Here is a 21,983-nt window from a genome sequence, read left to right as displayed (position 1 = left end):
TCGTTTAAATGTAAATTTACATCCACTTATAACATCAATGGCAATCCTATAAACACTTCCCATTTGCATAAAGACCTAGGTGTCCTGATTAGTGACAATCTCAATTGGAACGAGCATCATGACTACATTCTAAAGAAAGCCTATAAGACTCTGGGACTTGTACGTAGAACCTTTTGTAAAACCATTGTGCCTTCGGTTACGCTCAAACTATATATATCCTTAGTAAGATCGCAGCTCCTATACTGTGCACCAGTGTGGCGACCTCATCTCTTAAAAGACATCTTCAAAATTGAACAACTTCAACGTAGGGCAACTAAATATATTTTACAAGACTTCTCCTCAGACTACAAAACACGGCTGACAAAACTCAATTTGCTTCCATTAATGTACATCTTTGAAATATCAGACATAATCTTTTTTGTCAACTCTCTGAAACATCCCACTCCAAGCTTCAATATCAACCTCTACATTTCATTTTCCCATAGTACTACAAGATCCAATTCAGTCAAGCTACACCACAACATATCCTTTACTAATAAAGAGCGTCATTTATATTTCAACCGAATCTGTCGTCTTTGGAATTCCCTACCAATCATTGATATAAGTTTGCCTATAGAAACCATCAAAAGATGCATCAAATCTTTTCTCTGGAATCATTTTATCACAAACTTCAATTCTACTGACCCACACAAATATCACTATCTCTGTCCATGTGGTAACTGTGTCAGCAATCATCATGTCATGAACTTTGATCTCTTGTAGTTACATACTAATTGATTTATAATTAAATAAATAAATAACTTACTGTAGTTAAGTAATTAATTTTTGTAACATACTCAGGCCACTAGCACAGGTTGCTAGTGGACCCTCAGCATGGACTAATATTGTTTTCATGAATGTATAACCACTGTATCTGTATGTAGTTGCACCCATGCTGAAAAGCCTTATAAATAAATAAATAAATAAATAATACATAAGAGACTCCAGGACATGCTAGTACAAGGGTATAGTGGAAAGGCTCAAGAATAGCCTTGTAAAATATTCCTGTATTCATGGAGCAGGACTGGAAAACAGTTGTTAAGGAGCCAGTCAGCAGCTGGTCTAGCACAACAGAATGTAAATGTTGTGTACTGAGACATGTACGGTGAGATCACTTATGGTGCAGTATTTTAGTGGGTGAAAATTGTACTGTGCATGGCACTGGTTTGGATTGGTATGAATGTGGTGTGTTTGCAGTGGCGTAGCCCCACATCACCAATTGTCCATCACCAATTCAACCATTGTTTGCCCTTCCATCACAAACTCACCATGTAACTACGTGTCTAGTGCATAATAGTAATAATTATCTAACTTTTGAAACTTTATGTGCCCTGGCCAGTAGCACTAGCACCAAAGGTAGCTGCAACATTGACTCACTCATGGCATGTGACAAAAATATTAGTCACACATGCTAATCACTATTCTTTAAATAACTTACTCACGTGATAATACATTTTCAAAATTTTGTCTAATCATCTGAGACTGTCATTCAATGATGCTGCAGACAGCACTATGAGGTGACAAAGTGTCGATATTGAGAGTTTAATGTAAGAGCTATGCTTAGTTTAGTCATTCTTAGTGGAAGTATGCCAAGGTGTGCTTGTGGCATCAAAGGAACCAGACATTTATCTACGTCTATTTATTGTACTTTAACAGTTTGACCATTATCAAACTGAAGGAAGCAAGTTCTGCTTACTAGAGGAGGATGGGGGTTAGAGCTAAGTGCGGACGGAATCAGTGTGGCCAGGAGTGCAGCAGAGGCTGTGTCTATTAACGTAAGTAGCTACATACATCAGTAATTCTACTACAAATGTTTAAAATTATACAGTTATACTTATACTTGATTGTGGACAAATGTGTTTTAATATGTGAGATGAAAAGGCTCAATGAATATTACCTGTTGTGATGATGTAGATTATTCATAATAAAGTAGCTACGTAGTTATGATTTATTATTAGCATAATGTAACACTGTATCTCGGCTTGCCCGTGTTTGTGTCATTAGCCCCAATCGTTTTGACAATCTTGAACATTTTGTGGGTATCTGCCCCCACTTTACCTTTGGGCTGGCTACACCACTGTATGTTTGTATATTAATTCTCGATGAGGTGTTTGACAATGAATTTATTAAATTTATGTCTCTTAAGGTATACTGGGATACCTGTACAAATAGAAATCTGTCATTTTCTATCACTTGTTGGAAAACATTTTAAAATTATATAGTTATACTTGATTGTGGACAAATTCTAGAAATGACCTATACATCTACAGCAGAGGCAATAGGTGTAGGGATAACGTAGCAATGAAACTGACACAGTATAGCTTCTTGAAGTATGTAGGCTAACCGGAACACATGCCATTCTGGGGTACAAGCAGCATTGTGATTTTAAAAGGTATAGTGGATCCTCTGTGAATAAAGCAGTTCATACATGAATTACTTGATGATTGTAAGTCCTCAAGATAATGAATCTTGGTACAGAATTGCAATCACAGCAGGTTGGTCACACGTCATAACCCTATGACGTGTGATTACATAACCAAGCATTGTTCCTTGTGTTAAACAGCTAGGAATACAGCACGTTGTACTAAGAAAGTTTGTAAGGGGACTAAGGGCTCTGGAATGCTCTGGTATGTGCATATAATTTGTCCTTCAGAATATTAAGAGGTGTCAAAGTTAATATAGGTATGTAATAATCTTGATTATAAAGATATCGCATATGATAAGTTTATTTACCTAAATAGTAAACTTCCTTAATTATACTTGTATACCTAATGGTGTAGACACCTCCTGGGTGTTCCAACTCTCCCTCTACTTGGCATAGTGTTAAAACTAATATAACATCTTTTATATATACTCTTCAAATTGTAATTTGCTCACTTTACTGGTTACATTGACAAATAACTAAAACACGTATTTATTTCAATTTTCTAGATACGTTAGATAATTGAGATAAGTTAAAAGGAAATTTTGAGATATGTCTAAGTTTGTCATCACACACCTCTAATGTTCACCTGAGATCACAAGATGAATGATGCGTGACCAACCTCGTCTGATTTGCAGCACTGCATGTATGCAGTTAGAGCTGTCATCAAATGTTCAAAGTCCACTGAAAGAGGATATGTGCTTGCAGTGACATGCAACATAGAGTAAATAACATTATTTGTACCACTTGATTCATTACAACTGCACTTTTTCCATATACTTTGCATGTAGTGCTGGAATGCTTTATATGTAACTTGCATTAATAACACTTTCAATTTCAAACTCTGGGATGATGGACTAATATTATTAAATTAATGAATCAGAGAATTAAGAAGGCTTGTTCAGGATTGCAGAACACAGGTTTCTAACTTATTTATATATGTGACCGGATTTAGCAAAATCAACCATATGGGCACAAAAGCCAAAAATGAGATAACACCAGCAAGAAGCCTTGGCAGCTACATGTATGGATTTTTCAGCAAAGATGGAGCAATTCACAACCTTTAAGAGTAGCTAGTGGCCAAGGTAATCCCTGCCACCATTTTAGATAGGTTTTTTCACCAGTGTTGCTGTATCACGAGTCCTCAAAAGGGGTGGAGGGGCGGGTAAGAGATAGACTACAAAATGGATGAGAATGGCAATTGAAGGCACCAGACCACAAAACAGCCCGTCAGAGGTAGGGTGAAATCTCACAAAACAGACATACATCACACACAGCTGCTCATCTGTCCAGAGTGTATGAACCCCCCAAAGCACTTCCATGTTGTTCACAGACCTGTACAGACGTCTGGTGTGGTTATACAGGCCATCAGAGAACAGTCCACCAAAAGCAGACTCGACAAGTTGAAGGCAAGTTTGATGTGGAATTGCTGGTGAGTAACAAAGCTTAAAATACGTTTTTCTTTGAATCAACAATGCGCCCATAAGGGTGATTTTCCAAAATCCAGCTACATATATTGTACAAGATGAGTATATTGATTGTGCTTCTGAAGCATCTGTTCCAGTGGCATCGGTGCATCATGGAAGTACAAGACACACAAAGTGTCAATGCCATAAGATGCTAAATTTGTCTGTGAACATTCATATTTGTACAATGTATCATCCATGCAGTGATTGACAAAATTATTACTGAACTAAGCAGTGTTATTAAGCTAAAATACATTACATTAAAATCATAGCTACTTTTACTAAACAAATCAACTAATATATTTTATGATAATGTGGTGAATATTATACAAGGGAATATGAACATTCCAGACATTCTCAGCTGTATACAAGCGATTGCAAGAATTATCATTGCACTAACATATAATTAAAGCCAGTACTTTGTCAGCAAGGCAGCTATGCATGGATAAGTGTTAAAAGGCATGCTTCATTTCTATAATAATAAGTCACAAACATGATGGCACATGAGATATTTAGCAATACATTTTAATGCATAAACTGACATGTATACTACAATGTAGTATAGCCAGGTCAGTCAAGAGCCACCTCAGCCCACCCTGGCCTATTTAAATCATTCAAACACAATAACTTTCAGTAGAGAACCCGAGATCTTAGAGCCTGATGTGAATGAACTCACAACTTTGTCCACCATGAATGTGACGGCAGATGATTTCTTGAGGAGTATTACTACATAAGTGGAGAATCAGCTTCAAGGTTCAGTCATCTTGTATCCTGCAATTAAATTGATGGTTGATGTGATTATTGAATAGAAGACTAGAGACTCTTATTTATATAGATTTGTTAATACTCCATTCCCATAATGTTTACTATTTTTGGATTTGGCTCTTAGTTCTCAAACAAGTCAACCTAGTAAGTATTACGTGACTGGGCATTGTTGAACCAACTTTTTTTTCAGTGCTAATTGCCTTTTATGGTATCTGCCACATGTAACCGGCTGAGCAAAAACCCGACTAGTTTACATTTTCTTGAGTAATTTCTTTATGCAGTAAGCTATTAAATTTTCAGCCTCACCTGTTGAATATGGTTGAACTTATAGTGATATATAGAGAGTAGGAACAGCAAAACCGTCATTTAGTAAAGTGACTATAATTTATATTTAATCAATAAGTCACTAGTGCAACAGTCTATGGGGTTAGGACTTGACTCCATGGACTGGCAGATCCACCAAGGAATAGTTTTCAACCTAAATCTACCCATGCTTGCAAGAAGGCTGTTCAAACTTGGAAATGAGGACAAAAAGGTTACGTTTTATAACATACAGGCTAACACAATGGCATATCACTTATCAATTTGTGCCTTGCTCCACTGTTTACTGAAGCAACTACAATCACAACATGCTTTTTTTTTTGAAGAATGCATTGTTTACCCAACGTATTTATTACAAAAAATGCAAACTAGTCAAACTTTTGTATAACAGGCTAATAGAGAAAACATTTTAGATATTATTATTCACTGCTTGAAGTTTCTTAGTTTACTAGAGTGGTATATCCCCAGTATATCGAACAGTTAATTGTTTGGTATTTTAGTAGTTTTTCAGTAAACCCGCATTCACTGATGTTTTACTGAGAGTTTAAAACTTAGTAAAACAATTATGTTCCATATACTTAAAGTTACTGACATTTTACTATCAGTATAACTGGATACAACTACAGTAAAGCAGCTTAACAAATTAGTAAACTAACAACCTTCAAGCAGTGATTATGATTTGTCAAAAGAGACAGGGTGACACCAACGGGCAGGGCCTGTACAAGGGTGTTTCCCTAGAATATACAAAACTAAAAACAGAAGGGACAAATACAGAGAAAACACAGCTACAAAAACCAAGAAAGAACACATACACATATAAATTAATTACAACAAAACAGCAGCTTGGTGAAACTTAGACGAGCTGAGATCAAATACATCACACGGTAGAGTGTTCCATAAAAAAAACAGTGTTCACAAAGAAAGAGTGTCTATAAGAGTTGATAGAAGACTGTAGCGGAACAAGGGAGAGAGGATGCACTTGGGTACAAGATGTATTGAAATTACAGTAATTTGATAGCTTCAAAGAATCGTATCTACCTTTTATGATGTCATAAAGTATAGCCACGCTCAAATTATTTCTTCGAGATGACAGTGTTGGCCAGTGTAACTCTTGTAGACAATTAGTAGAAGATTTATTCCAACACTTATGTAATGGTGACCAATGAGGATATTGAACTGACATTGAACGGTGGATATTGAACTGACATTTAGCTAGCTACTGTATCAGACAGAAATTCATTGAAAAGCACCTAAACTGAACATACAAACACCACATGTGCACCAATCCAAACCAGTACCATACAATACTGCACTATAAGTGATCTCACCATACCTGTCTTGGTACACAAACACTTACGTTCTGTTGTGCTAGACCAGCTGCTGACTGGCTCCTTAACAACTGTCTTCCAGTCCTGATCCATGAGTACAGGAATATTTTACAACGCTATTCTTGAGCCTTTCCACTATACCCTTGTACTTAGCATGCCTCTGATGTATTATAACTGAGCAGCTACAAACAGCCCTATCAGTGGCCAGGCTTCTTGACTAGCAATGTTTGACGTGATCATCCATGGTTCCACTGGATTTCCTGGAGGAGCCTCATGTCGAGTCCCACAATCAAATTCACGGAACGGTGAAGTGGACGAATCACGTGATTAGTAAAGTAGACTAGATTCAATGATCGTCCATTGTATAGTGTTTGTTTTGCTGTTTGGAATTATCTGGCCCTTCTTATAGCCCGTATAAGTCAATTCTGTGGGTTTCACGTGACTGTCGGTTCAATAGCCCCGGCGTTATTGAACCGACTTTCGGTTCAGTAACCACTGCCTTAATACAAGCACTGAATGAGTTACTTGGAGCACTTGATTTAGCTTTTTATTAGTAGTATCTAGTAAACTGCAGCTAGTGGACTCTTCAGTGATCCTAAAAAATTGGGACTTGTATACTAAAATTGTGGACCTTTTTGGTAAAATTGTGGACCTTTTTACTGAAATTGTGGACCTTTTTACTGAAATTGTGGAGCTTTTTACTGAAATTGTGGACCTTTTTTCCAAGAGGGCGGTTCTTCAGAACCCCTGGGCTACTGTAGCATATGGATATCATGGGACAGACACTTGTATATAATATTGTAGCAGTGTATGTAGTATTGTATGGTGTGGTTTGGTTGGAATATTATTATTGTTCACGTGATCAACTACGCCGTACGCCACATGGTGTCAGAACAATGAACCTACAGCCTCCGACTCCCTTTTCGTTTGGAAAGAGTGAAGAATGGCCGAAGTGGAAGCGTCGCTTCGAGCAGTACCGCGAGGCATTCGGGTTAGCTGAGAAAGGAGAACAACGCCAAGTCAGCACCCTCTTGTACTGCTTAGGAGAGGAAGCAGAGGACTCGGCAGAGGAAGTGCTGGACACTACCCGCATATCAGGAGATGACAGGAAGAAGTAGAGAAGGTTATAGACGAATTTGACAAATGTTTTAAATTAAAGTAAAGAAAAATGTGATCTACAAGCGCGCCAGATTTAATCAGCGTAGCCAGCTTCTGGATGAGTCAGTAGACCATTTCATCACGGAAATACACAGATTAGCAGATAACTGTGAGTTTGGTGATATGAAAGACCAGCTAATCCGTGACCGCCTCGTTGTGGGAATCCGAGATTGTGCATTATCAGAATGCCTACAATTAGAAGCAGATCTAACTCTCGACAAAGTAAAGAAGCTTATCCGTCAGAGAGAAGCAGTGAGAGTACACCAAGATTTTTTACATAAATCCCAGGTCAAAGATGACACCTCTCTGGATGCAGTGAGGCAGAATACCAATGTGAGAAGGAAATTGCCAGGCATACCCCACACTTCCGCTAAACCACCACCGAGCAACTGTCGTAGATGTGGTAGTGGAGCACACCCTAGACACCTATGCCCAGCAAAGGAGGCAACCTGCTACAGATGTAACAGACGGGGCCATTATAGCTCACAATGCCTATCCAACACAGTTGCAGTGATATCAGCCACCCCCCAACCACCCCGAGTAGAATCAGAGATCAGGTTCCTGGATACATTCAAGGCAACATTTGGGAAGTCAAAGTGATGATCAGAGACAAGGTGGTATTATTTAAAGTTGACACTGGAGCTGAGGTCACCGCAATATCAGAAGGAACATGGAAGAGCTTAAGTTTGACAGAGCCCTTACAGCAACCTAACACATTTCTCTGTGGACCAGATCACACCTGAATAACAGTTCTGGATAAGTTATTACTAACTCTTACACTAAATGAAGTATGCTGCAAACAACCAGTTTATGTTGTAAAGAACATTACTAAAAACTTGTTAGGATTCCCAGCTATAAAAGCACTGAGTTTGTTGTCACATGTAGAATCAGTTGATAAAAACATTGTTTCACAGTATCCATCACTGTTCACAGGTCTGGGTACATTTGCACAAGGGTATAGGATTCAACTAAAAGCAAACGTACAGCCATTTGCTCTATACACACCCAGGAACATACCTCTAGCCCTTAGGCCAAAAGTTCATTTAGAATTAGAATGAATGTAGGGCTTAGGAGAAATATCTCGTGTTAATGAGCCCACACCTTGGTGTGCAGCTATGGTAGTTGTGCCAAAGCCATTGGGAGCAGTTCATATATGTGTAGACATGAACCCCCTGAATGAGAATGTCCTGCGAGAGGTACATCCAATGCCAGAAGTAGATACTACCTTGGCACAGCTTACTGGTATAACTATCTTTAGCAAACTCGATGCAAACAGTGGGTTTTGGCAAATCCTACTGGCCAAGGAATCCAGATTGCTTACAACCTTTATTACACCATATGGCCAGTTCTGCTTTAATAAACTGCCATTTGGAATATCTAGCGCACCAGAAGTTTTTCAGCGCCACATGAATGAAATTTTATCTGGCCTTCCTGGGGTGTTATGCCACGTAGATGACATTCTAGTGTTTGGGGCCACCCCTAGTGAGCATGATGATAGACTTCGGGCAGTGCTTGAACGAATTAAAGGTGCAGGGATTACATTAAATGCAGAGAAATTCCAGTTTTCTCAAACCCGAATCACCTTTCTTGGCCATGTCATTGACCACCATGGTATTTCACCAGACCCACGAAAGACAGCAGCTATCTTGGCAATGAAACCACCATCTTCAGTGACAGAACTTCGAAGGATTATGGGTATGGTTAACCAAATGGGTAAGTTCTCCCCAAACATTGCCCAAATTTCCAAACCACTAAGGGAACTGTTAAGCACCAAGAATGCCTGGACATGGGAAGCTGCACGAGAAGATTCTTTTAACAAGCTTAAAGAAGAAATCTCGTTACACAGGGTATTGGGACTTTATGACCCATCAGCAACTACCAAAATTATGCAGATGCCTCCGCTTATGACCTAGGAGCCGTTCTTCTTCAGAAGCAACATGACCAGTGGCGCCCAATTGCTTTCAGTTCACGTGCGTCGAGTGAGACAGAATTTCGATATGCCCAAATCGAAAAGGAGGCTCTTGCTCTGAAATGGGCCTTGGAGAAGTTTTCCGAGTACACCCTTGGCAAAGTCATCATGTTCAAATCTGATCACAAGCCTCTTGTACCACTCTTAGGACAGAAGAGCTTGGATTTGCTACCTCCCAGAGTGTTACGATTTAGGCTGCGCCTTATGCAATTTCAGTACACAATTCAGCATGTGCCAGCGAAGTCCTTATACACTGCAGACACCCTGTCTAGAGCACCACTAAGGGAATCCTGTGATGCAACTGCTATTAGCTCCAGAGAAACAGAGCAGTTTGTCCAAGTCATAAGAACAGTGCTCCCAGCCAGTGCAGACCGTTTAGAGACTTATGCAAAGAAACAGATAATGATAGAATCTGCTCAAAACTGATAGAATTTTGCACATCTGGGTGGCCATCCAGAAATCAACTTAGCAGAGAGCTTAAAGAATACTGGAGATACCGAGGTTGTCTTACACTCAGCAAAAACCTACTGCTGTATCAAACACGAATTGTGGTACCCTCAGAGATGAGACAAGAAACTCTTTGAAAAATCCATCATGGTCATCAAGGCATACAGTGTTGCAAATTACGAATTGCTTCTTCGGTCTGGTGGCCAGGAGTTTCTACAGCCATAGAACACTTTGTACAGTCCTGCCCAACTTGTCAAAAATTGACAGTTTTACCCAGAGAGCCATTAATGACAATACCCTTGCCAAATTACCCATGGGAGCGAATAGCTGCAGATCTCTTTGAACTAAAAGGCTCTCACTACTTGCTGGTAGCAGACTATTACTCAAGATTTGTAGAGGTGCAAAAACTAACAACTACAACATCCTCCAACATTGTGACACAACTGAAAACCATTTTTACCAGATTTGGGATTTCTACTACTATGGTCACAGACAATGGACCCCAATACGACTCCCATGAAATGAAGGAATTTGCTCAAGCTTACAAATTTCAACATACCACAACAAGTCCTTATTTTCCTCAGTCTAACGAATTTGTAGAAAGAATGATCAAAATGGTAAAAAAAATGTTGGAGCACTCAGTTGACCCTTACAAGTCTGTCTATCCTCAGCTATAGAGCAACACCTTTACCCTGGTGTGGGCTTAGCCTAGCTGAGCTGCTGATGGGGAGGAGGATAAGAACAGATATTCCTCAAGTAAAAGACAACTTAATCCCCAAGTGGGAGCATAGTCAGAACTTCAGACAATTAGATGAAAAGACACGAAAGGACAACTATGATAGACACCACAGGGTTAGAACACTTCCCATGTTACCTGACAAACAAACTGTGTGGGTTGAAACCAGAGGGCATCAGGTTCCTGGGCAAGTAGTGCAAACAGCTAGCACACCTCGCTCATATGTACTTCAAACACCATCTGGTGAGCTCCGAAGAAATAGAGCACATCTACGAGTTTGAACTGATCCTCAACTTCCAGTGGATACTCCCACAGGAAGTGAACTTCCTCAACCTCCAACTATTTACTCAGGGCCAGTAACTCGCTCACAAACTGGAACAGTCCTCTATCCCCCAGACCGTTTACGATATTGAGTGAAGACTTAGAAGGGGGAGATGTAGCATATGGATATCATGGGACAGACACTTGTATATAATATTGTAGCAGTATATGCATGTATGTATATGTTGTATGGTGTGCTTTGGTTGGAATATTATTATTGTTCACGTGATCAACCACGCCATATGCCACAGCTACGGGCTTGCACCACCAATGGATAGCTACACCATCGTACTAGTAGTTTTGATACTCTACCACTCAAACTACTTGAGGCTGGTTTCAACAGACGTCTTTTCTGGGGGGTGTAGAGCTTGAATGGTGGTTTTAGGCCTTACTTGTGAAGGACCTGGCTAGGCAAGAATCAGTGGTTTACTGGTGGACAGCCTGACAAGTTGGCCAGATGTATTTTTCTGTGGATTTTGCTACATATCAACCACTAAGGAGCCAGAACAGCCTTGTAATCTAGTCTCTGGACTCCAATCGTGGTCTGCCTCCATTTTTAGGTCTAACCCTTGCACACCCCGCCACCCCTTTGTGAGCACTCGTGATACTACTTCGCTCGTCCAACAGCTCAGATTTTCTATCTTATTAGGCGGGAAACTCTACAAGCAGCTACAAGTACTGGAAGTGGTCTGAAAGGTAACAGATTGATGCATCTTTAGTGTAAATTTCATATGTTTGCTTGCTATCCATGGAGAGTTATGCTGGCTTGAATTCTTTAAAACCGTTTATCTCGAAACTTCTAATGTGCGATTTGGATGGTTTTTCCAAAATCCAGTCACAAATGACCATCCCATTGATACCACTATGTGCAGAATTTTATAGAGAAGTGCTGTTAAACATTTTGCAAGTATACAGGAGTATAGTTATGAGATTTAAAAACAAGGAGTGCATGTAATTGTAATGGTTAAAGGAATTTGTAATAATATTTGGGAAACCAAGGGTTATGCGGTGATCCGGAATGCATTCATACACTGTGTAAGAATCCTGCATGTTGGGCTCTAGTATATAAACAGTAACCAACCCTTATAAGGTTAATTATCTATTATAACCCAATACACACACTTTAATGTGCCATCAGCAAGAACATCTACAACTGCAAGGATTTAAAAACTCCCTTTGGTTATCAAACTCTACAATGTTCCGCCAACATACATTGCCAGCTTTATCATAAAGACAGTCATCACTACATCACCTCAAATTCCATGCACAAAATTGCTATGAATATAGTTATCTAGCTATTTGTTTCTTGTGAGATTTTTATGTGGGCAGATGATCATTAATACGCAGCCATCTATCTGTTAATATAAAGGTTACTCCTAAAAACTAAAATAATTAGTGAGGTCTATATAGTTGCTGATGTTTCATGAGCTACTTCACTGGTCAATCTTCTCAGCATCAAAATAGCTATATACATATCATGTGCATAGTCTGCCAGCCAAATCTAGCTAAATTCATTAATGTATGTGATGTAAGAAACCATGCCATATTTTCAATCCTTGTGTTAGGGTTGTACTCCATGCTGTAATTTGAACTATACATGTGACACTCTCTGTATTTAGATCTCTAGCTGTAACTGTAACTATATGTATTCTACTTCAAATTGCCAGCTACTGTACACCTTGAAGGCAACATTATAATTTATGTGTTTCTGTACTGTGTTATGCTAGCTATACAGTGCGTCTTTTATAAAAGGTATTTCCTCCTCTTCCTCACAATCATGGGCACTTTGAAACTCAGCTCTTTAAAGTTGTCAGTAAGATTGCACATAGGGGCATGTATGCACTGAAGAATATACTATAATATCTATGCATGGGTTATGTAACTTATGTTTCATTTAATATTGCAATCCCTTATTTGTATATAATTAGTATAGGTAATCACACACATTTGAGTGCAATTAGGGAATAATTGCACGAGGTGAAGCCGAGTGACCACCTTTCATGGTTTGTAGTACACTTCTATGTGGCCGTTAACTACCAGGTGATTGCACCATTCTTCTTTGTATTACATGATTTGTGTTGCACTTAAAAGGGGCTTCACATGTCAGCAATTTTGATTGGGTACTCAAAATGTCTACATATATTGCACTTGAAAGGTTTCTATTGTCAGCTTATTTGATAGGCTATTCATTATATCACTTTCTTGTTGTACTTAAAAGGCTTCTGTGATTCTGCTATTTTATTAGCTACTTTACAGTGCAATTACAGAAAAAAGGCCGTGCGATTTGAGATTAATTGCACTCCTATTATTGAGACTAAAGTATGACAAACTAAATCACTATGTGATTAGGTGCTAAATTGCTGTAAATTAACGTAGCTAGCTGTTGTAGAATAATTTTGGCTGCTCTTTTAGAGCACTGCCATCATGAGTGTCATGACTGCTTATCCACTAAGACCTCAACAAATATTGCTGAGAAAGTTGGATCCGTTTAAAGCTTGTAATAGAGTCAAGTTTATATTTTGCACTTCAATTTATTATATACTAGCATTGATACCTGCCCTGCGTGCAGGGATCACTTTATAATAACAACCAAGCATTAAACATCAGTGCTCATGCCCTGCAGCATGCATAGTGGTATCATTTTTAATACCAACATCTTGCCAAAATCATGGGAAGCACGCAGGTACCCCTGAACCTGCAGAATTACAGTAGCTAAACTACTGTGGTAATGTGTATGCTTATAACACATAGGTGTGAACAATGTGGACGGTTTGTAGTACCTGTCCTATTATACAGGCTATAGTTACATGTAGCATCATTTGATAAAAGATTGACCACAGAAGAGATTATTTATTGGTACCTATCCTATAATGTAGAAGTTGCCATATTGCGCATTATATTGTGGGCATGCACATCATGTAATGGAAACCATGCATTAAAATTCATGTAACTATGTTGCATGCATAATGAACGTCACTTTTAAAGACCATTAAATACCATTAGACCATCCTGCAAGTACACTGGAATGATGTGAGCATACAGATAATTTTAAACGGGAAAGCTGTGTGTAGCTAAATAAGCAAATTAATACAACTGTAATATTGTACTACCTGTCCATACCTATAATATTATGTCTACCACACAGGCGCAAACTACATATTATGTGATATTAGTATAGTACCTGTCATGTATGCCATAAATATGACAATTAACATACTGACAACAAAACGAAACTACATAATGTAGGGTGCAGTACATGCCTACAGTGCAGGCTGAGCTTTGTATGTTAACAATACTACAATATTCCCTCCTGTTCCCTTACTACACTACAACCTATTGTCATCACCTCTAACCTCCATGATCCCTACATTTACAGTACTGTATGAGTAAGCTACTACTGACTATTATCACCTGTTGTCATCACCTTTGTGCAGTAAAATTAGCTACCACAAACTATTATCAACCAATATAGTGGAACCTGTTAATCAGGACACTTGAAAATAAGGACACCTACATAATCTGGACACTTGGTAATGCTCCTAAAGTATCCCTAGCATGTAACTGGACTGAAAATTCAGGAAACTTTGATAATTAGGACACTCTTGGTCAGTCTAATACACAGCCTTCACTGTAGAGCACGTGAGAAAAACCTGTTACCAAAAAGGCTGCCAAAATGAAAAAAAAAGTTGTAGCAAAAAAGTTTGTTGAAGAAAAGTTGTAACCAAAAGGTTTGAAAAAGAAAAATAGAAGTGCTACAACTGGGATTCGAAGTCCCATCCTACCAGTTTCCAGCCTAACGCTCTACCACATGGACTAAATGTCACTTATGGTTACAGAGTCTTTAAAAGTTGTTTATAAAGGCATGCTTAAGTTGAATGGAATAAGTGTTTACTTGCGATTTGCATGCGGTTCACAGAAAGAATTCGAGTGAATTTTTGTCTACACCCTTGCACTAATCACGCTGTAAATGACAAATGACGGTGGTTAGAAGCTTCATTTAAAAGCAAGGTAATTCTTAGATGATGAGCGCTTAGTTTGGTACAAAAACGCTTCGATACGTGCATCAGCTGGCGAGAAAATCGTTGGACGCCATCGGAATTGTGGACGGACAGACGGCTTTTCAGCTTTATATAATAAGAGTCCATTCCAAGGGCAACTGCAGGGAGGAGTTCTTCAGAATACACTATGGCCAAGCAAGATAGGGATACCCTAATAGAGCACTCACCCTAATACAAAAGTCAAGTACATTTAACACAATAGTTGAAGTGTTCTTCACCCTCTCAAATTCAATCTCAGAGGATCTAACTTAAAAATTTCCTCAAATGGCAATGGAGAATGCCTCCAGACCCCTAAATTTGCATACTTTATATACGTGTTTCCGGTATATGGTGTGATTCAGCGTTGAAACTGGCACATTTTCTCCAGGTCATCCAGGTTTACAAATTATCCCGGATTGGATCACGTGAGAAACGAAATCTTTCGTTTGACGATGTGGAAACTTATAAACGCTATCGCGTAGCTCTTTCGTGAGCGGCGCCCACTTATCGCGTTACAAACATACGCTCAGCCACGTCCATTTATTAGTAAGTGCAGTCTATAGCACGAAACTGTGTCCATTGGCTGCCTGCAAGCTTACGTGGAGCCACGCTCACTAATCGATTATTGTAAGAGTTGTATAAAGTCAAGTCCTGGATAAGTACTTTTGTGAGCCATACCCACTTCAACATATCGGGAAATTGTAATACTGGGTATACACGAAGCCACACCCAATTGCTGTATGTAAACGCGCAGTAGCTACGTGGAACCAAAACCCACTGACTGATTTTATATTATAAACTTACCGGCTTAGTTATCACAAAACTACACACAAATAGAATGCTCAAAACGTAGTCTCGCTACGTTCGCTCGAGACTACCAGAAACATAGCTCTTATCGCATGCCTCGGCTTTAATTAATCCGGGTCACATCCAGATCAAATCCGGGTTTGTCAGTGCATAGATAACATATACCTCCGGTATAATAATTATTATGTTATCTATGGTCAGTAGGTCATCCGGGTCAGCAGTATAGTGACCCGGTTTCAACGTTGGTTGGGATACTTTCCTGATCACCTTGTTCAATGGTACGTACCAGGATTGGAATAGCAGATCACTAGCTCTAGTGGACTCTGTAGCTAGGTTCGTCTAGGAGTAACATATATATTAATGCCTCAATTTTTAGTGCTGCGCCACCATTTACAAGACCTACAGCTCAAAATTAATGGAGGGTATCTGAGTCATTTCTATATTCTAGTGAGGAACTAATTATTGGCATAGGCTACCCAGCCACACCTTCTACTTGATGTTGCCATAGATCATCGAGGCAGTCTATGATATCGCAGACAATGCCAATTAACACACCACTGGTTGTATCTTTGCTTATTAAGCAGTCCATTGCAGCTCAAGGGTTCAATATGCAGTAAAATTTAATGTGATTATGATCTTTATCCAATCTCTCCCTTATTAGAATATTTTATAAGAAGAGATTGAACTATATAAATTTATGGGAAGTCCTTACTGCAGCACAATCTCTAGCAAGGATTATGCAGGACATAGCTTTAGAATAGGGCAGTCACAACAGCTACTGGATTAGGGAAAACCCTACTATTCAGATCATTGCAGCTCCTCTTACCAGCAGTAACTAAACACTATAACTATCTCTAACCTGAGACCGGGGAGAAAAGGGTACACATAGTGTTTATTCTTTGTGCTACATATTGCCATGATTATCCGAACATTAAAAGTAAAGAGGGCTAGGGCTTGTGCCAGTAAAGAGAACAATTGTAGGAATTTCTAACAAATTAGTGGCCAGTCTCCCCCAGGGATTATCTAGAAATGTAAGTGAACCAAGATTGAATCTGGAAACAATTTTAGAGAAATGATTAAGATCTGAAGTAATTTGGAAGTTGAAGGCACGAAATTTAAAAATAAGAGCTACATAGATAATTACATACCTGCAAGCCACATTTTTAAGACAAATATATTTTATAGTGGACTGTAAGAAAGAAAATTAAAACTATAGCTAGTAGGCGATGTTTAGTCAAATAGTAGACTGTGAAATGGAAAATTTTTGAAAAAGGCTATCTCAAGACTGGACCTTAAGGTAGCTAGCTACTTTTAATCAAATCCCTGTAGTAAATTGTAAAAGAGTAAAGATGTACAACACATAAGTATATATAAGTTTGAGTTTATACTTTTCTGTGGTACAGCTGGCTATTTTTGTCTAAGTTCTACAACTGGTCCAATCACCATTTACAACTATCCAAAAGTCAATTTTACAGCTAGCTTTTGGCCACAACTAGGGCCCCCCCCCCCCCCCCCCCCTTTAGTCCCTGCCTACCAGCGATACATCTGGACCAGTCCTCATCATTTGCAGCAGTATTTCTGGTCCAGCTTTATCAATGTTTTTGTATAGTGAGTAGATCAGAAATGTACTTATATCAGGGTCGTACCGAGGAGAGTTTCCCAGGATTTCAGGAAACCTCTTTGAATTTTAGCTACACTACTTGAAACATTAAGAAATCGAAACTTCAGGTTTGCAGAATCTGAAATCTATTGTGAAACAGGACGCTTTTGAAACTTAATCTTGGTTATATAATAGTTTCCCACCTGATAGCAACACTTATAGCATTACTCTGAATTATGATTTTGGTGAAAAGATCGAGATACTCTAATAGAGCAGTCAGGTAATATAAACTACTCTAATATAACAGTCACTTTGCTTTAGTGGAAACCCCATTTCAATATTCCCGCGTATGCCCCTATATAATGTAATTGGACTATAACCACACGTCTCAACTGTATGTTGTAATATCTGAGCTTCTACAAGCAGCTATTTAAGGCTATCAAGTTCAAACCACATGATTTTTGGTCATTTGGTGGTGGTAATGATAATAAACGAGTATAAACCCCAGTAAAAGGGGTCCGTGAAGCACTCGTCCATTCACCCACACAAGCAATCACTGGTGATTGCACTTAGGTGTCCTAGTAAAATCACTTTTGGGACAAATGCTAGACCTCCTGTCTAGCTTGTATGGGTATGTAGGTCCCCGGGAAAACCCTGATCATTACTTTGGAATTAAGCCATGCATGACCTTGGTTACCACAGATTACCAAAGGTCTATTGTTCCAAAGTCCACAGCACATCATTCCATTCTCCCAACTACTGGTACATTATTCCCGACACTAGGGAGAAGTTGATATGAGTTTAATCAAAGGTTAATTTCAAAGTGGTGGTTGGTTACTGGTTGCTAGGGGTGCAAAATATGCATGCTGTACATTATTAGGCCCATGGGGAGGTGGAGAGAAACAGCCACATCAAGAAGTTTGCGGACATTTGCTATACCTTTGTCCATGGCAAAAATGCCAGCTGGAACAGGCATGTCCAATACATTTAGGCCTAGGTCTAGTCATGGATTTTTCTCCTTTTCAAACACACTTTCTGTAACAACTTTCAAGATTCTGTAGAACCAGGTGTCCTGCAGACCTTTAGCATTTGTACTTTAAAGCCTTAAAAAATTTTCAATTGAAAAACCATTAAATTAATTATCGTGTACAGACCTCTCAACTTGGAACTAGGGTTAACCTTGAGACACCCCGGCCTCATACAACAGTGGGGTTCATGCACACACACATTTTATTGATAAAAAATGTCAACTAGCATGAACTAGCTATACTGCATGTATACTGCTGTTATTTGCAGCTTATTTCTATGCTCTATGGTGTTATTCTACACACAGAATCTAAGCAACTTGGAATTCCAAGCACAGTGTTGAGTCATAAATCTGCTATTCAGCTTTATGCCTATCTTTGTGATGATTGTAGATATCACTAATCCTTTCACTAAGTCCGAATCTGGCCTCTGCCCTGGCACGTGATATATTTCCCGCCCTCTACATTCGTAACCAAGTCCATTTATAATTGATTAATGCTAGTTAATACTAAGAGAAGTCACCTTACCATGCTGTAATACGGCATTGGGCTATGGATTGGCTCTAGTCTTTTATGGACCTTATCCACAATGACATCAAAGGTTTAAATAGCGGCCGATAGTGTGGACACTTTGTACAGGGGATATTGGGAGAGATGGCGGTTCGCTATGTTAACATTCACATACTGCAGCAAGGGGCAAGATGAGGCATACATACTTAATTTCAAGACAAATGCGCATGGTTTTGTGTCGATACCAAAACTTAAGTCTGATTTCATCTGGGGGACTATTTTGCATTGCCATATCATGCTAACTTGCCTCTTACCTTTACTATCCAATAGTTACATGTCGTGAAATCCGCAAATAAAGTTCATTTTAGTGATTACATACGAAGTTCCCACACTATACACGGCCATTTTGTCAATTATGACATCATTGCAGATAAGGTCCATTGATTTTAGCACCATAAAATTTAAATATTTATCACGTGAGCACTATTTCAATATGAGCTGACAAAATGTTTTCTATTGTGGGTTTGAGTTTTGTTTACAAGCGAAAACCTTGAGATCCAGTGCATGACCTTGAGAAATTGGTACCTGACCGTGAGACCTTGAGAAGAGGCTAAAAAATTTGAGTCTCACGGTGAAACCATGAGAGTTGAGAGGTCTGCGTGTACCGCCTACTTTGAGTATGTTTAGTAACTTTCCGAATTTGATACATATAGAGAAACTCTCTGCGAGTACAATGATACCAAAAGAAGTCCAATTTATGGAAATTTTGGCAGGTCAAAAATGGCCTAAATCAATCAGGTGTAGCAAATTTCTCCATACATTTTGTATTGGGCATTTCGGGGGCATGCAATACAAGGCGTAATAACCCATGACACATGATAGATCCCTCAGATCCCAAACCAGATTTGGAAAGAGCAGTGAATAGCGATTAAGATGAGCTATAGTAGAAGGAAATTAGAGGAAATTTAAGCGTAAGGTTGAAAATCACTTACTTTTTCTATGGCGAATTGAATGGAGGATATTTGGAAGGGGAATGCTCTGAGGTACTTCGATGTCTTGACAGCCATTAACCTTCACTACATTAGTGTTACAATGAAACAAGGCACTGTGAATTAAATTACAGTGTTCTGCGATTAAGCCAAATTATGTCCGTGCCATGTAGAAAACTTCTTAATATGAAATAGTGTAAAAACTAAGTATAGTGAACCTGGGCACAAAACCAGTCAAACTGGCAAGACAGGCACTTAGTTGCAGCATTCTATAGCAGCAACAAGTAAACATTTCCAAAAATACATGATCATGGGACATGTGGAGAGACACTTTGAGAATATACTACAATCATATGGGATAAAAACTTTAACGTAACACTCCTGACAAGTATAGAGATCTTTTGTTTTACTATAGGGTAAAAATTGTCTGCTACATAGTAATTTTTAAGGCTTTGCAATAAAACTTAGTCAATGTCAGTCCTTTAATTTGGTTTTTCTCAATATAATAGGTTTAGCTTTTTCTATGTAGTTTTACATTGGCACGACTTCGTGATTGCGTCCTACACTGACGAAAGTAGTTAGCAAGTTTCTATACATATCAAACAAAGGAGAGCCATTTCAGTAGTGTGTAATTTGTTTGAGTTTGTAATGGTTTAAAGCGGTTTTTAATTAATTGGTATTTTTTCTCTCTATTAAATAATAAAAAAAATAGGTCAATAAAAATACCATTAATAATTCTACTCATTAAATGATTGGGACTCAAATCCGGTAAAACAGGGCGGGGCAGGGCAGGGCAGTGTTTGCATTCAATTTAACCACTTCACACACATGGAAAAACTGTACCATTTCGAACATAATAGCATATGACGTGCTTTTGTATACATGCTCATACGTACATACATTATTAAGCTGTATGCTCTACAGTATCTCACCATGAAATATCTTCACTACTACACAAAGCTGCTTCGAAACACCCTAAAATATTAGAATACAAATGTAAATAGTTTAACTCAGACTAAATTAAAAACAGAACACAACAAAATATAAATATAACAAGGGGAGAAAGGTATTAAATAGCCATGCTAACCAGTTGTAGGGCCTAACAAGAAACGTGGCATGTGACATGCGTGGGCGGGCGGAGAATTAATCTTACAGTAGGCGAATCACTAATGCTGGCTGATTGGACAATAAATACATGCACCATTAATTGAGCTATTTCATAAAGCTATTGTTGCTATTGGAGTGCGCGGTTACGTTTCATATCCCGGGTAACGACTATATAATCTATGATTATATAGTCGCGGGTAACGACTATATAATCTATGATTATATAGTCGTTACCCGGGATATGAAACGTAACCGCGCACTCCAATAGCAACAATCAACCTTATATCGTATGAGTTTATAGACGAATAGTCTATAGTACACCGTCGCCCGGTTATGGACTATATGTCTATAAACGCAATTCGCTACATATAGACTATTACTCTATACCCTCGATATAGAGTATTTCTCCATAGAAACTACGGGACCATGAGCGATGGCCGGTTTCACGTGGCAGTGGTGTGCTTATTTTGGGGAACAGGTTAATTGGTCAGTTTGATTTGATTAAGCAGCTTCTTCCTTCGCCTCGCCTTTGACTCAGAAATGGATCAAAGCTTTGTTTCTCGGGTAATTTTAATTAGCTACTGTATAATATGTATTGAAAGCTCTGGCAGCGCCCGCCCCTGTCGGGTGCTACCAGGATCGTCATTGTGTGCCTAGAGAGGGTACAGTCTCACCACGAGAACATTCAATACAGCTACTACCTAGATTTTATTGTCCATCAAAGTCATGGCCTAGAGAGAGCCTGTACGGTCTCACCACGAGAAATTCAGTATCTAGATTGTATTGTGCATCTGAAAGTTATGGTCTAACGTTCTCTCCTTCAGTCTTGTATTGATATAGTGCTGCACACAAGCTCTCTAGTTTTATGCAAAAACAACGGGTTCAGCAGCTATAGCTACCATATGGGTCAAAACTACGCAGGGTATTTGACAGATA

At 38.9% G+C, this 21,983-nt stretch overlaps 1 long non-coding RNA gene across 1 annotated transcript in view; it reads right to left on the bottom strand.

The window, feature by feature from the left end:
• Positions 1-20,895, bottom strand: part of LOC136253982 (uncharacterized) — an 81,475-nt gene extending 60,580 nt beyond the window's left edge. Inside the window, exon 1 of the long non-coding RNA XR_010700228.1 lies at positions 20,873-20,895. This is a non-coding gene — a long non-coding RNA (uncharacterized lncRNA). The remainder of the gene's footprint in view (positions 1-20,872) is intronic.
• Between the last annotated feature and the right edge of the window lie 1,088 nt (positions 20,896-21,983).

The sequence above is a fragment of the Dysidea avara genome, chromosome 4 (genome assembly GCF_963678975.1).
Source record: "Dysidea avara chromosome 4, odDysAvar1.4, whole genome shotgun sequence".
Taxonomy (NCBI): Eukaryota; Metazoa; Porifera; class Demospongiae; order Dictyoceratida; family Dysideidae; genus Dysidea; species Dysidea avara.
This window is presented reverse-complemented; position numbering and strand designations above follow the sequence as displayed.